Source organism: Coregonus lavaretus, assembly GCF_964263955.1.
Source record: "Coregonus lavaretus genome assembly, chromosome: 30".
Classification (NCBI taxonomy): domain Eukaryota; kingdom Metazoa; phylum Chordata; class Actinopteri; order Salmoniformes; family Salmonidae; genus Coregonus; species Coregonus lavaretus.
The window spans coordinates 17955056-17968950 of record NC_140017.1 but is presented as its reverse complement, the minus strand read 5'-3'; positions in this window follow the sequence as shown (position 1 = coordinate 17968950).

The window sequence follows — 13895 nt, the reverse complement described above, 5'->3', positions numbered from 1 at the left end:
GCTAAATTGCTCTTAACACCTGTTTTTCACGTCAGTGGGCGGCAGGTAGCCTAGCAGTTAATGCTTTGGGCTATTAACCGAAAGGTCCCTGGTTCGAATACACCACGTGACAACATCTGTCGATGTTCCCTTGAGCAATGCACTTAACCGTAATTTGCTCCACGGGCACCGTACTACTATGACTGACCCTGTAAAACAACACATTTATATGACAATAAAACATGTTCTTTGGTGGTTGAAAGTGACTGGATGGAGGTAACATAAACGCAGCGAGGACTCGTTGAAAATATGTTGTTGCTTCCCTCGGGCGCATTGAGAGGTCTCGGAGAGGATCTTCGACTAACTCAACATGCATAACCCACAAGAAAAACACCTACAGCCTTTCAAGAAGTAGAAAAGAAGAGATAAATGTTTAGTGCTTGCCTACCTTGTCCCCTCACTTTCGCACGTGCACAAGGCCTACCATACCTCAGTGTCTCTTCTCTTATTGGCATTTTTGTCATTTTTATTTGGAAACTAATAGCCTATATCCCTGTAGCGATGTCTAGATATACATTTGTTATGCATAAAAGGCGGTTGGTGTGTCACATTTAGGATATAATTTTTTCATCCAACTGTTTTCTTTCCAGACAGCCAAGCCGTATTGAACACATTAGGCCTACACAGTATTGCACTGAAACTACACTGAACAAAAATATAGTCTTGGTCCCATGTTTCATGAGCTGAAATAAAATATTCCAGAAATGTTCCATATGCACAAAAAGCTTCTTTATCTCAAATGTTGTGCAAAAATTTAAATGTTGTGCAAAAATTAAATTGGTCCTCTGTAGCTCAATTGGTAGAGCTTGGCGCTTGTAACGCCAGGGTAGTGGGTTTGCTCCCCGGGACCACCCATACGCAAAAATGAATGCACACATGACTGTAAGTCGCTTTGGATAAAAGCGTCTGCTAAATGGTATATTATATTATTATTATTTACATCCCTTTTAGTGAGCATTTCTCCTTTGCCAAGATAATCCATCCACTTGACAGGTGTGGCATATCGAGAAGCTGATTAAACAGCATGATCATTACACAGTTGCACCTTGTGCTGGGGACAATAAAAGGCAGTTTTAAAATGTGCAGTTTTGTCACACAACACAATGCCAACAATGTGTCAAGTTTTGAGGGTGCGTGCAATTGGCATGCTGACTGCAGCATGTCCACCAGAGCTGTTGCCAGAGAATTGAATGTTCATTTCTCTACCATAAGCCGCCTCCACATCCAACCGGCCTCACAACCATGTTGGCAAGTGGTTTGCTGATGTCAACATTGTGAACAGAGTGCCCCATGGTTGCGGTGGGGTTATGGTATGGGCAGGCATAAGCTACGGACAACAAACACAATTGCCTTTTATTGATGGCAATTTGAATGCGCAGAGATATCGTGACGAAATCCTGAGGCCCATTGTCGTGCCATTCATCCGCTGCCAACACCTCATGTTTCAGCATGATAATGCATGGCCCCATGTCGCAATGATCTGTACGCTGTTCCTGGAAGCTGAAAATGTCCCAGTTCTTCCATGGCCTGCATACTCACTAGACATGTCACCCATTGAGCATGTTTGGGATGGTCTGGATCGACGTGTTCAACAGTGTGTTCTATTTCCCGCCAATATCCAGCAACTTTGCTCAGCCATTGAAGATGAGTGGGACAACATTCCACAGGCCACAATCATCAGCCTGATCAACTGTATGCGAAGGAGATGTCACGCTGCATGAGGCAAATGGTGGTCACACCAGATATTGACTGGTTTTCTGATCCACGGCCCTACTTTTTTTTTTAAAGGTATCTGTGACCAACACATGCATATCTGTATTCCCAGTCATGTCAAATCCATAGACTAGGGCCTAATTAATTGATTTCAATTGACTTATTTCCTTATATGAACTGTAATGCAGTAAAATCTTTGAAATTGTTGCATGTTGCGTTTATATTTTTGTTCAGTATAATTTCACAGAACTGCATTTAGGGAAGGACAAAATGATGCAGAGTTGATAAAGAGTTGATAGATCATAAAGATAGGGGAAGAATAAAGCGTATCATTTTTACTCAGAAGAGAAGGAGCTTTTTCTTTTTAAGAAATAGTAGGCCTATTTCCTATAATAGCTAGTCTATAAAGATCTTTTTCATAGAACCATACCCCACCTCTCCCAAACCACCTTCCCAACATAGGGTTCCAGCCATCCTGTGCCCCATTTCCTCTAGGTATTTACAGACTGACAAACACAACCATAAACACACACATACATACATGCATGAATGCAAGCGTTCGCACGCACGCACTCACACACTAACACAAACACGCACACACACACACACACACACACACACACACACACACACACACACACACACACACACACACATACATGTTAGGCTAGCAAAGAGAAGGTGAATAAGCCATAGTAATAAACGAATTACTCACAATGTTAGCTACAAAATGATCTAAAACATAAATAAGAAGATACTGCCCTTAGTCTAGTCAAATGTACTTAATGAAAATAACTTAATAAAAACAAGGTAATTTAAAAAAAATCTCAGCCAAGAAAATGCAGGGGGTGATGTGTGACTTACAAAGTATTTATTTATTTTTACTTTATTTTACCAGGTTAGTCTCATTGAGATTAAACATTTAATTTTCAAGAGAGACCTGGCGAAAATAGCAGCACACAAAGTTTCAAAACACATTTACAACATAAAATACAAAGCACTACAGTTTAAAACATCAATTTACACATTGAGCAGGCAAGAGTTCTTTGGGGAGGTGCGGCGCATCTAGGGGTCAAAACATTGACAGCCCCTCACCTCATTGTCCACCATAGTTTTTACCCTAGATGTAAATTCATTCAAAGAGATGAGCTCCTGCAATTTCACGTCCTTTTGTAGCTCGTTCCACGTGGAAGGGCCAGAAAACTGGAACGCTTTTTTACCCAACTCTGTAAGCGTCTTAGGCACAGCAATCAAAATACAGTAATGTGACCGTAGGCAATAGTTGTAATTTTTCTGCTGGACAATGTAAGAACACATGTCAAAGGGGAGCTGTCTCAGTATAGCCTTATAAATGAAGACGTACCAATGACTTAGTCTCTGAAGAGATAGGGTAGGCCAGCCCACTCTCATATAGAGGGTACATTGATGAGTGAGGGCTTTGAAGTTCATAACAAACCTCAGTGCCTCATGGTACATAGTGTCCAGCATACATAACGACGCCACAGGGGCATACATGTACAAGATATCGCCATAGTCAATTACAGGCAAGAAGGTAGTGGAAAAAATTATATTTCTCGCCTCAAAAGAAAAAAATGACGTATTTTTCGAAAATAAAAACCAAATTTGAGCCTAAGCTTTTTCACAAGACCGTCTATGTGGGGTTTAAAGGTGAGACAATCATCTATTAAGAAACCCAGGTACTTGTAATTGATACCCCTTCTACCCGTTTGTCTTGCAAGGTGACTATACATGGAAGAGTCTGAGGTTTCATAAAAAATATAAAAAATAAACAGCCTTTTGTGAACTAACACTTGACTATTTTCCCCCTTACTAGCTCTGACTTTGCTGATAGCTACATTATTGAGGAAAAATATAATTACTATGACTGTGATATGTGGTTGACCCACCTAGTTATCTTAAGATGAATGCACTAACTGTAAGTCGCTCACAGATAGGTGCTGCTAAATGACTAAAATGTAAATGAAATGTAAAATGTGAAAACCATCCACTTTGTCTTTTAAAAGCAACTTCAGCTGACAGAGCTGACCCTAAACAATGGTAAAGGCAGACTGCAGATCTTCAAAGACCTTAATCAGAGTTGCTGCACAACAATAAATGACTGTATCATCAGCATAAAAATGAAAACTAGCATTTGACTGTAAGTCGCTTTGGATAAAAGCGTCTGCTAAATGGCATATTATTATTATTATTATTATTATTATTATTATTATTTGACACCTTGCCATCAAACTGGACACAATTAGTTATATCTGACAGGTAACTCTTGAACCATGAGCTACCATGCTGTTTTCTGAAACCTAATTGAAACTTCGATAAAATGTAATTGACACATAAAAACGTATTTAATTGATTAGACACTAGGGTCTCCAAGATCTTATCTAGAATCGATGGCTTAGAAATTGGCCTGTAGTTATTCAGGTTAGAGGGTTGACCTGTCTTTAACAGGCTGACTTTCAAGCACTAGGGATGACATTTAGCTCAAGGGTGAGATAAAAGAGGTAGGTTAGGGGCTCTGCAATGTAGTCAGCTGCAAGTTTCAATAGATATGGATAAAGATTTTTAGGAGCAGCTTTTTTTTTTCTGTCATGGGGTCCATAATTATTGACACCCTTGATAAAGATTAGCAAAAAAGACTATAAAATAAATAAAACAAATACTGCGCTATATATTATGCAAAACATTTTGTATCATTATATTATTTTATACTAATTAAATTGTTCCTAGAAACATATTTTGTTTAACAAGTAATAAAAAGATAGGGGTCAAAATTATTGGCACCCCTGTTTTCAATACTCTAGCACCCTCCCCTTGTGGGGATTACGACACAGCCTTTTTCTAACATGTTTTATGAGATTGGAGAACGCAGTGGGAGGGATCTTAGACCATTCCTCCATACAGAATCTTTCCAGATCCTTGATATCCATCCTCTGTGCATATAGACTGCTCTCTTCAATTAAAACTACAGGTCTCGTCTGGGGACTGAGATGGCCATTGCAAACTATCGATTTTGTGGTCAATTAACAATTTCTTTGTGGATTTTGATATGTGCTTGTGGTTATTTTCTTGCGGCCAAGTTTCACCCTCCTGGCAGAGGCAACCAGGTTTTGGGGAATCATTTTCTGGTACTGGTCTATGATGCAGTTGACCTTAACAAGGGCCCCAGGACCAGTGGAAGCCAAATAGCCCCCATAACATCAACAATCCACCACCATATTTTACAGTAAGTATGGGGTTATTTTCTGCATATACATATATTTCTTAACGCAAATCCCACCACTGGTGCTATTGTCAGATGACATGAAAATAGAAGTCTTTGGCCACACACACCAGTAGTGGGTTTGATGTCAAAAAACTGAAACATATACAGAAGTGTACCTCATACCTTCTGTAAAATATGGTGGTGGATCTTTGATGTTATGGGGCTATTTTGTTTCCACTGGTCCTGGGGCCCTTGTTAAGGTCAACAGCATCATGAACTTTACCAACTACCAGGACATTTTGGCCAAAAACCTGGTTGCCTCTGCAGGCTGACACTAGGCCGCAAGTGGATCTTCCAGCAAGACAATAACCCCAAGCACTAATCTGTGTGTCTGGGGATTGGGAACACCTGTCACACGACGGGTCTGTTTTGTCTGAGAACACCTTAACCTTTACTGAAGTGGACACTGAGGAATGTGTTTGGACCTAGTGTAAAGGACGTCACGCTGCTTGCTTAGCGAGTACCACTTCCTCCCGATTTGGCCCATACCTGCCTGGCTCGAAATCAGAACCTCTGCCTTCCAAACACGTGACCGCCCTCCTCAAGCGGCTTAGGTGATCGCGCCACCTCAAAAGCTAGCTAATGAGGGGATGTAATGTAAGCGGGAAATAACAACTACTTGTTCTTAAAAAGTATAGTTTTACACAGGTTACCCTCTAGTCTTTTTTCACTGTCCGTTACCCTGAAATAATGGCTATGTAATTTAATGTTTTTCTAAATGACACCAACCACTCAGAAGAACTGTAATATTTGTACTTGTGAAAATGTGGGCCTATGATACTATGCAAACTGGTACATTTCTTTGCAAACAGCAATTCTCAATCAGGGACATGGTGACCCCTAGAGGGCCTGAGTGAGTTTTACTGTGATAGACCCTGTGTCCCAACTCCTACCTATCTCCTGGCACTGGCATTCCTTCCTTTCTCCCACACATTTCAAACCATTGGATTCGAGTAAGTTCCACTACAACAGTCCTTTCCTTTTACTGTAAATCAATGGAGAGAAGTAAACAAGTGCACACTTAGGGCAGAAAAGGACACACACTGGGAAGTATTGAGTTCATTAGGGCTCAAAAAGGAGAGGGTTGAGAAAAACCCTTGGTGTATAGTAGTAAAACACTGCCATCTACAGGATTTTAACAGGTAATCTATAGATACAGTATCACGTCTCAAAGAAACTGTAGGCTGGGGTCTTTGAGTAAATCGCAATTGTATTTTATTGATTCCTCATGTCCTCCTCGCCAGCTTACAATGCATTTAGCCTACTGAACTACTTCATCACTTGAGTTCTACTATTATGTTTTTGTAAGTGTACATTTGTAAGTGTATATCTTTTTTTACTTACATAATTGTTTCAAATCCCTTTGCACCCTCTGCTGTTTGTCATACAGTATTGCCTGCCCTATCGTTACTGTATTACAGTGTAGGACCTTGGTGTATTATGGTAGTTAGTCCATATCTACACTAGGTGGCAGTAGTGTATTGGAATGTAGCATAATAGGAGTGGGAATACCAATTTATACATTTTCATTTTAGTGAGTAAGGTACTGAAGTTAGAAGACCAAACCACAGTGTTATAGCAGACTTTGCCAGACAGGAAAATCCCGAGGAAGTAGAAAATCGGTGGTTCAGTTGATGTTACTGTTTCAGTTGATAAAAACAATGTCCAATGATATTTTTTAGGGATGGGCAACTTTGATCGTGGTTGGGGCCACATAAAAATATCTGAACTCATCATGAGGGGCTGCAGTGGCTTGTGGGTCTGTGTACCCACATACATACCCACACATACAGTCAGAGCCGGCCCTAGCCTTTTGGGGGCCCTTGGTGTTATATGGGGTTATGTTTTCCTTTCATACTACAACCTACTATGCAGGGATTTAAACAGGGCATTGCATGTGTAACCTATAAACTGTACTCAGACCATTTAGTCAGAACTTGTGGTTGTATTCCTTTCCAATAGGAATGCAGAATTATCATCCCATCACTCCAGAAAACTTCCCAGAAAACTGTTTATGAATGTAAACCGTTAAACTGGTTTGTTGAGTGTAGGGAAAACTAACATGACATATTTTAGCACCTTCTTTACCACTACTCATCCAAAATGTTCTCCTTGAAACAACACATTCAGATTTACAGTTTGTGTGCCTTGAGCAAATATGTACGTTAGCATTTGTCTTGCATTATCAGGGATATGAATCACATTCCATTGATACTTGGAGAATCGTGAATGTGTTGGGTGGGTCTATTGGAAGAGTGACTTTCTATAGGCACTATGAAACAGGCCTCTACATGCTCTGTAGGTGCTGTAAGTCATCTTTAGATTTGTTTCAATAGATCATACCAATATGCTTTCATTGAGGATCATACTTTTCTAAAGATGTTTGTCAGTGAGTTAATCCTTACAAAAAAACCACATGATTTCACATGTGAAAACGTATTTTTGGAACACTTCATATTTATTATTTTACCTTTATTTAACTTGGCAAGCCAGTTAAGAACAAATTCTTATTTACAATGACGGCCTACACCGGCCAAACCCGGATGACGCTGGGCCAATTATGCGCCGCCCTATGGGACTCCCAATCACAGCCGGTTGTGATACAGCCTGGAATCGAACCAGGGGGTCTGTAGTGACACCTCAAGCACTGAGATGCAGTGCCTTAGACCGCTGCGCCACTCAGGAGACATTTCACATGTGAAAACAGAAAAACAGTTAACATACAGTGTTTTCAACATTGAATAACATTGAAACAGAGTAATATACCCCACCAACATTAGACAACTATACAGAAAAAACTCAAATTGCTGAAATAAGTAAATTATATAAATTATGACAGCAGTCAGATTAACTGATAACTAAAATAGCAGCGAAGATGGCACTCTTTTGCTAAGTCAAAATGTGTATAATAGGTCAGTGAACACTACAGACTTTGTGGCGCAATAGAAAGATCAGTGCACCTTAAATCCAGAGGTAGTTTCTTTGCTGAACAGCGTACCACTTACTTTAAAACAACCATACCATTATTTGAATTATAATGGTTTGGGACCATCAGGGACATCACGTGATGTCCTGATGACTGGTAAAACAAATGTCTTGAAAACATCTTACAAAAATCCTAACATGGTCCTCACCCTTAGGGAGAAAACACATGAATTTCAAGTGATCACATTTTCACATGTGAAATGTCACATCTGAAGTGTTCTAAAAACAAATGTTTTCACATGTCAAATGTCACCTGAAGTGTTCCAAAAACACATTTTCACATGTGAAATGTCAGCTGAAGTGTTCCAAAAACATGTTTTCATATATTGTCACTAAACCGATGTGGATGTGGTGGAGGAGTCAGGCGCAGGACACTGAGGTTAAGTCCAACAGAATAACACACCATCATACTAGAACAAAACAAGGAACTTATAAGACACGTAATCAACACACAAATGGACACAGGTGATACAGACAGACAAAAGCAATCAAATGACGAAACATAGAGCGGTGGCAGCTAGTACTCCGGGGACGGCGAACGCCGAAGCCTGCCCGAACCAGGAGGAGGAGCAGCCTCGGCCGAAACCGTGACATATATGAAATGTCACATGTGAAGTGTTCCAAAAACATATGTTTTTGAAATGGTGGGGAGACATTAGCATATTTGGCATGGTCTACAATATGTTGTATTTGTGGCAACCATTAGTGGAAATTATGTTCCAGTTTACCATTATGTTGAAGAAGGTTGAGCACCTCTTTTGACACTGTCAGTTCTGCAATCTTTGTAAGAACTTGTGACAATCAAGCGCTGTACTGTTAAGAGGTTACTGTGCATTTTCCAGTAGCTTAATGGCAGCTGGTTCACAGAAAGTTCATGTTTATTTTCAATAACTTACTTTCAACCAGTTGCAATTGGGTTATTGAAGAATTCACAGTAATTTACTGTAGCTAATCTGTCACACTCACTGACATGATCAGTCAAGCAAGACCTGATGAGAAGTTTAATAATATGTGCCCTAGCCTACCACGCAAAGGCACTATGGATGTATTTTCCCTGGTTGACACAGACATGCTCAGGAAAGTGATTTCACAACTTAAGCCTTCTACCTGCCTTCTCATCAGATGAAATTCATGTTTTCTTTTCGTAAGGGATATTCAAGCGTAGTTTTGTATTCAAGGTCAAATCTGCTGCAGGGGGTTATTGTTGCCTAGTTTTGCCAATGCTATCTATGTGTGGTAGTATGAATTTCTACTGAAAAGGGCATGCCCATTTCCATGGTATTTTGCTAAGGCACTGCATCTCAGTGCTTGAGGCGTCACTACAGACCCCCTGGTTCGATTCCAGGCTGTTTCACAACTGGCCGTGATTGGTCCTATAGGGCGGCGCACAATTGGCCCAGCGTTGGCCGGGTTTGGCCGGTGTAGGCCGTCATTGTAAATAAGAATTTGTTCTTAACTGACTTGCCTAGTTAAATAAAGGTTAAAAAAAAACATAAAAACTCAACTCAAAGACCTGCTCCTGATACTGACTCCAGCCATGCCTGCCCCTGCCTCCCACCTATTTCACAACTTATAATTTCACTGGCATGCCTGTGAGAAGTTTCCAGTAAATCAGCAGTATCATTATTCTGTAATACATTAAAATGTTGCTGGTTGAAACCAGCCAATGCTAGATTAGTGTTGTTGTATCATTGCAATATTACATTTTTTTACATTTTAGTCATTTAGCAGACGCTCTTATCTAGAGCGACTTACAGTTAGTGAATACATCTTTTTTTATACTGGCCCCCCGTGGGAATCGGGGGGCCCCCGTGGCCTTACAGTAGTTCACTTTAGTTGGCCTATGAGCTGTTCTTCTCCTCACTTTCATTGTGTTTTCTTTAGTAGCTATAGGACACATAAAACACTCTTTTAAAAAATGGGTTCCAAAAGGGTTCTTCGGCTGTCCCCATAAGATAACCCTTTTTGGTTCTAGGTAGAACCCTTTTGGGTCCAGGTAGAACACCTTTGGGTTTCATGAAGAACCCTTTCCACAGAGGGTTCTACATGGAACCCAAAAGGGTTCTACTGTACCTGAAACCAAAAAGGGTTCTACCTGGAACCAAAAAAGGGTTATCTTATGGGGACAGCCGAAGAACCCATTTGGAACACTTTTACCTAAGAGTGTATTTACAAGAGAGAAAATCTTCATATCTCATGTCTCCAAGAAAATTTACCTTTTAGGCAGTTCTCTGATGTCAGTGTAGTAATGTGACAAAGGCACCCTAGATAGGTTACTTTGCTTCAGATGTTTATTGGGAGGAAAATAACAATGTGAGTGGTCCACTGACTGACTGCATGCCTGGCTGCATGGCTGGCTGCTTGGCTGGCTGCTTGGTTGTACAGTAGGTACTCTTCAGTGGAAAGCTGTTGTTTAACCAAGATAAACAGAGAAAGCCTTCTACCTGCCTTCTCATCAGGTGAAATTCATGTTTTCTTTTCGTAAGGGATATTCAAGCGTAGTTTGTATTCAAGGTCAAATCTGCTGCAGGGGGTTATTGTTGCCTAGTTTTGCCAATGCTATCTATGTGTGGTAGTATGAATTTCTACTGAAAAGGGCATGCCCATTTCCATGGTATTTTGCTAAGGCACTGCATCTCAGTGCTTGAGGCGTCACTACAGACCCCCTGGTTCGATTCCAGGCTCACAACTGGCCGTGATTGGTCCTATAGGGCGGCGCACAATTGGCCCAGCGTTGGCCGGGTTTGGCCGGTGTAGGCCGTCATTGTAAATAAGAATTTGTTCTTAACTGACTTGCCTAGTTAAATAAAGGTTAAAAAAAAACATAAAAACCCAACTCAAAGACCTGCTCCTGATACTGACTCCAGCCATGCCTGCCCCTGCCTCCCACCTATTTCACAACTTATAATTTCACTGGCATGCCTGTGAGAAGTTTCCAGTAAATCAGCAGTATCATTATTCTGTAATACATTAAAATGTTGCTGGTCTCCAAGAAAATTTACCTTTTAGGCAGTTCTCTGATGTCAGTGTAGTAATGTGACAAAGGCACCCTAGATAGGTTACTTTGCTTCAGATGTTTATTGGGAGGAAAATAACAATGTGAGTGGTCCACTGACTGACTGCACGCCTGGCTGCATGGCTGGCTGCTTGGCTGGCTGCTTGGTTGTACAGTAGGTACTCTTCAGTGGAAAGCTGTTGTTTAACCAAGATAAACAGAGAAAGTCCCTCGCAGGGGCACCATTTATCATTGTTCAGCCACAGAATGAGGAAGTGAGGCACTGAAGGGTTTCAATCCAACTTGATCAATAGTTCATTTATGAAAATTAATTCAGAGCGTGTATGCAATGTGTGTGTCCATTTTACAGTATCCCAAAAAAGTTCGAGTTTAACAGGTGATGTCTTGTTCACAACATAGTAACCATCATACGTTGTACAGTACATTGTCATCCTCACAGAGTTGCTATAGGGATTTCTAGAATAATCTAGTGATTCACAAATATGTGGCTAGGAGGTGAAGCGCTTGCCTAAGTGTTGTCCACGTGCGTTTGAGAACCATGGCTGACGTCTATAAGGAAGAAGATGACATAGAGGATTCTCAGGGAGAGTGTATAGCATACTCTGCCATGGGTATTAGGGTACTTGGAAACAATGTAGCATTGTAGCATTATTCAGCGTTTTTTAGCTAGCTTAGGGAATTTTCTTCCATTATTTGCTTCAGTGGCAGAGTCCAACGGCAGATGCTGCTCAGGTGAATTACAAATGATAGTTTGCTCTGTGAAGGAAATTATCCCCATAGGCATCACACACTTACTGTACATTTGTGAAATCCTGTGTGTCATACAGTAGTCTATATTAGCCTACATTAGCATGTCACTCATACAGTAACGGATTTGCCATAACTAGTTTTTTAAGTAATTTGTCATCCGTGAAAGACTTCATCTTTCTTGGGGAGGAAGAGGGGATTTCCCAACTCTTGTTCCTTATAAACTATCAATATGAACATCCTCCTCAGCGTCCTCTAGTTGTCCATCATGACCATATGAAACATGACAGAAAAGATTAACTTCTGATCAAAAAGAATGCAGCACTCTGACAACCGCACAGAGAAACTGGTTTATCTAGAGATTAAATGATACATAAACTCAACGTCTGAAAACTGCTGTCACTTTTAAGTAATCAAGGTCAAAAGGTAGTGCATTACAGTGAATAGCAAGACGTAGTGGGAAACTTGAATTATTAGCAGTTAAAGTATTTGGCATAGTGTGGGGCAATTTATGAAATTCTGTTCAAGTCCACTGTTACCTGTCTTGTATACACTATATATACAAAAGTATGTGGACACCCCTTCAAATGAGTGGAGTTGGCTATTTCAGCCACACCCGATGTTGACAGCCATGCAATCTCCATAGACAAACATTGGCCTTACTGAAGAGCTCAGTGACTTTCGACGTTGCACCGTCATAGGATGCCACCTTTCCAACAAGTCAGTTAGTCAAATTTCTGCCCTGCTAGAGCTGCCCCGGTCAACTGTAAGTGCTGTTATTGTGAAGTGGAAACATCTAGAAGCAACAATGGCTCAGCAGCGAAGTGGTAGGCCAGACAAGCTCACAGAACGGAACCAGCAAGTGCTGAAGTGCATAGCACGTAAAAATCGTCTGTCCTCGGTTGCAACACTCACTACTGAGTTCCAAACTGCCTCTGGAAGCAACATCAGCACAAGAACTGTTCGTTGGGAGCTTCATGAAATGGGTTTCCATGGCCGAGCAGCTGCACACAAGCCTAAGATCACCATGCGCAATGCCAAGCGTCACCTGGAGTGGTGTAAAGCTCGCCGCCATTGGACTGGAGCAGTGGAAACACGTTCTCTGGAGTGATGAATCAGGCTTCACCATCTGGCGGTCCGACGGACAAATCTAAGTTTGGCGGATGCCAGGAGAACACTACCTGCCTGAATGCATAGTGACAACTGTAAAGTTTGGTGGAGGAGGAATAATGGTCTGGGGCTTTTTTTCATGGTTCGGGCTAGGCCCCTTAGTTCCAATGAAGGTAAATCTTAACGATACAGCATACAATGACATTCTAGACAATTCTGGGCTTCCAACTTTGTGGCAACAGTTTGGGGAAGGCCCTTTCCTGTTTCAGTATGACAATGCCCCCGTGCACAAAACGAGGTCCGTGCAGAAATGGTTTGTCGAGATCGGTGTAGAAGAACTTGACTGGCCTGCACAGAACCCTGACCTCAACTCCATCGAACACCTTTGGGATTAATTGGAACGCCGACTGCGAGCCAGGCCTAATCGCCCAACATCAGTGCCCGACCTCACTAATGCACTTGTGGCTGAATGGAAGCAAGTCCCCGCAGCAATGTTCTAGTGGAAAGCCTTCCCAGAAAGGTGGGCTGTTATAGCAGCAAAGCGGGGACCAACTCCATATTAATGCCCATGATTTTGGAATGAGATGTTCGACGAGAAGGTGTCCACATACTTTTGGTCATGTTGTGTAGCTACTTGTCGGAATAGTTTTACAGCTGTGTTACTTAGTTATCTGTATTATCAGTACAATTTAGTTATCAGGAAATGAACTGTATATTGATTGATATCAACTTACTTCCTGCAGAACCGGTTCCTTTGAACCCTTTTTTCTGTATTTGCTACATATTTACTCACTCAGACCTCACTGGGAAGAACCAGGACAGTTGAAGACCATAAATCTCCTGTTGTTGACCATTATATGAAGACTAACAGCTGTGCAAGCATTTTTACAAACTTTACAAAGTGATTCTTTCAAGACGTCTGAAGTAACCCACGTTTTGCTCCTAGAGATTTGCGAGGGGCTATATAGTGCCTTATATCCTCACCCGTGTTAGACCCTAGACTTG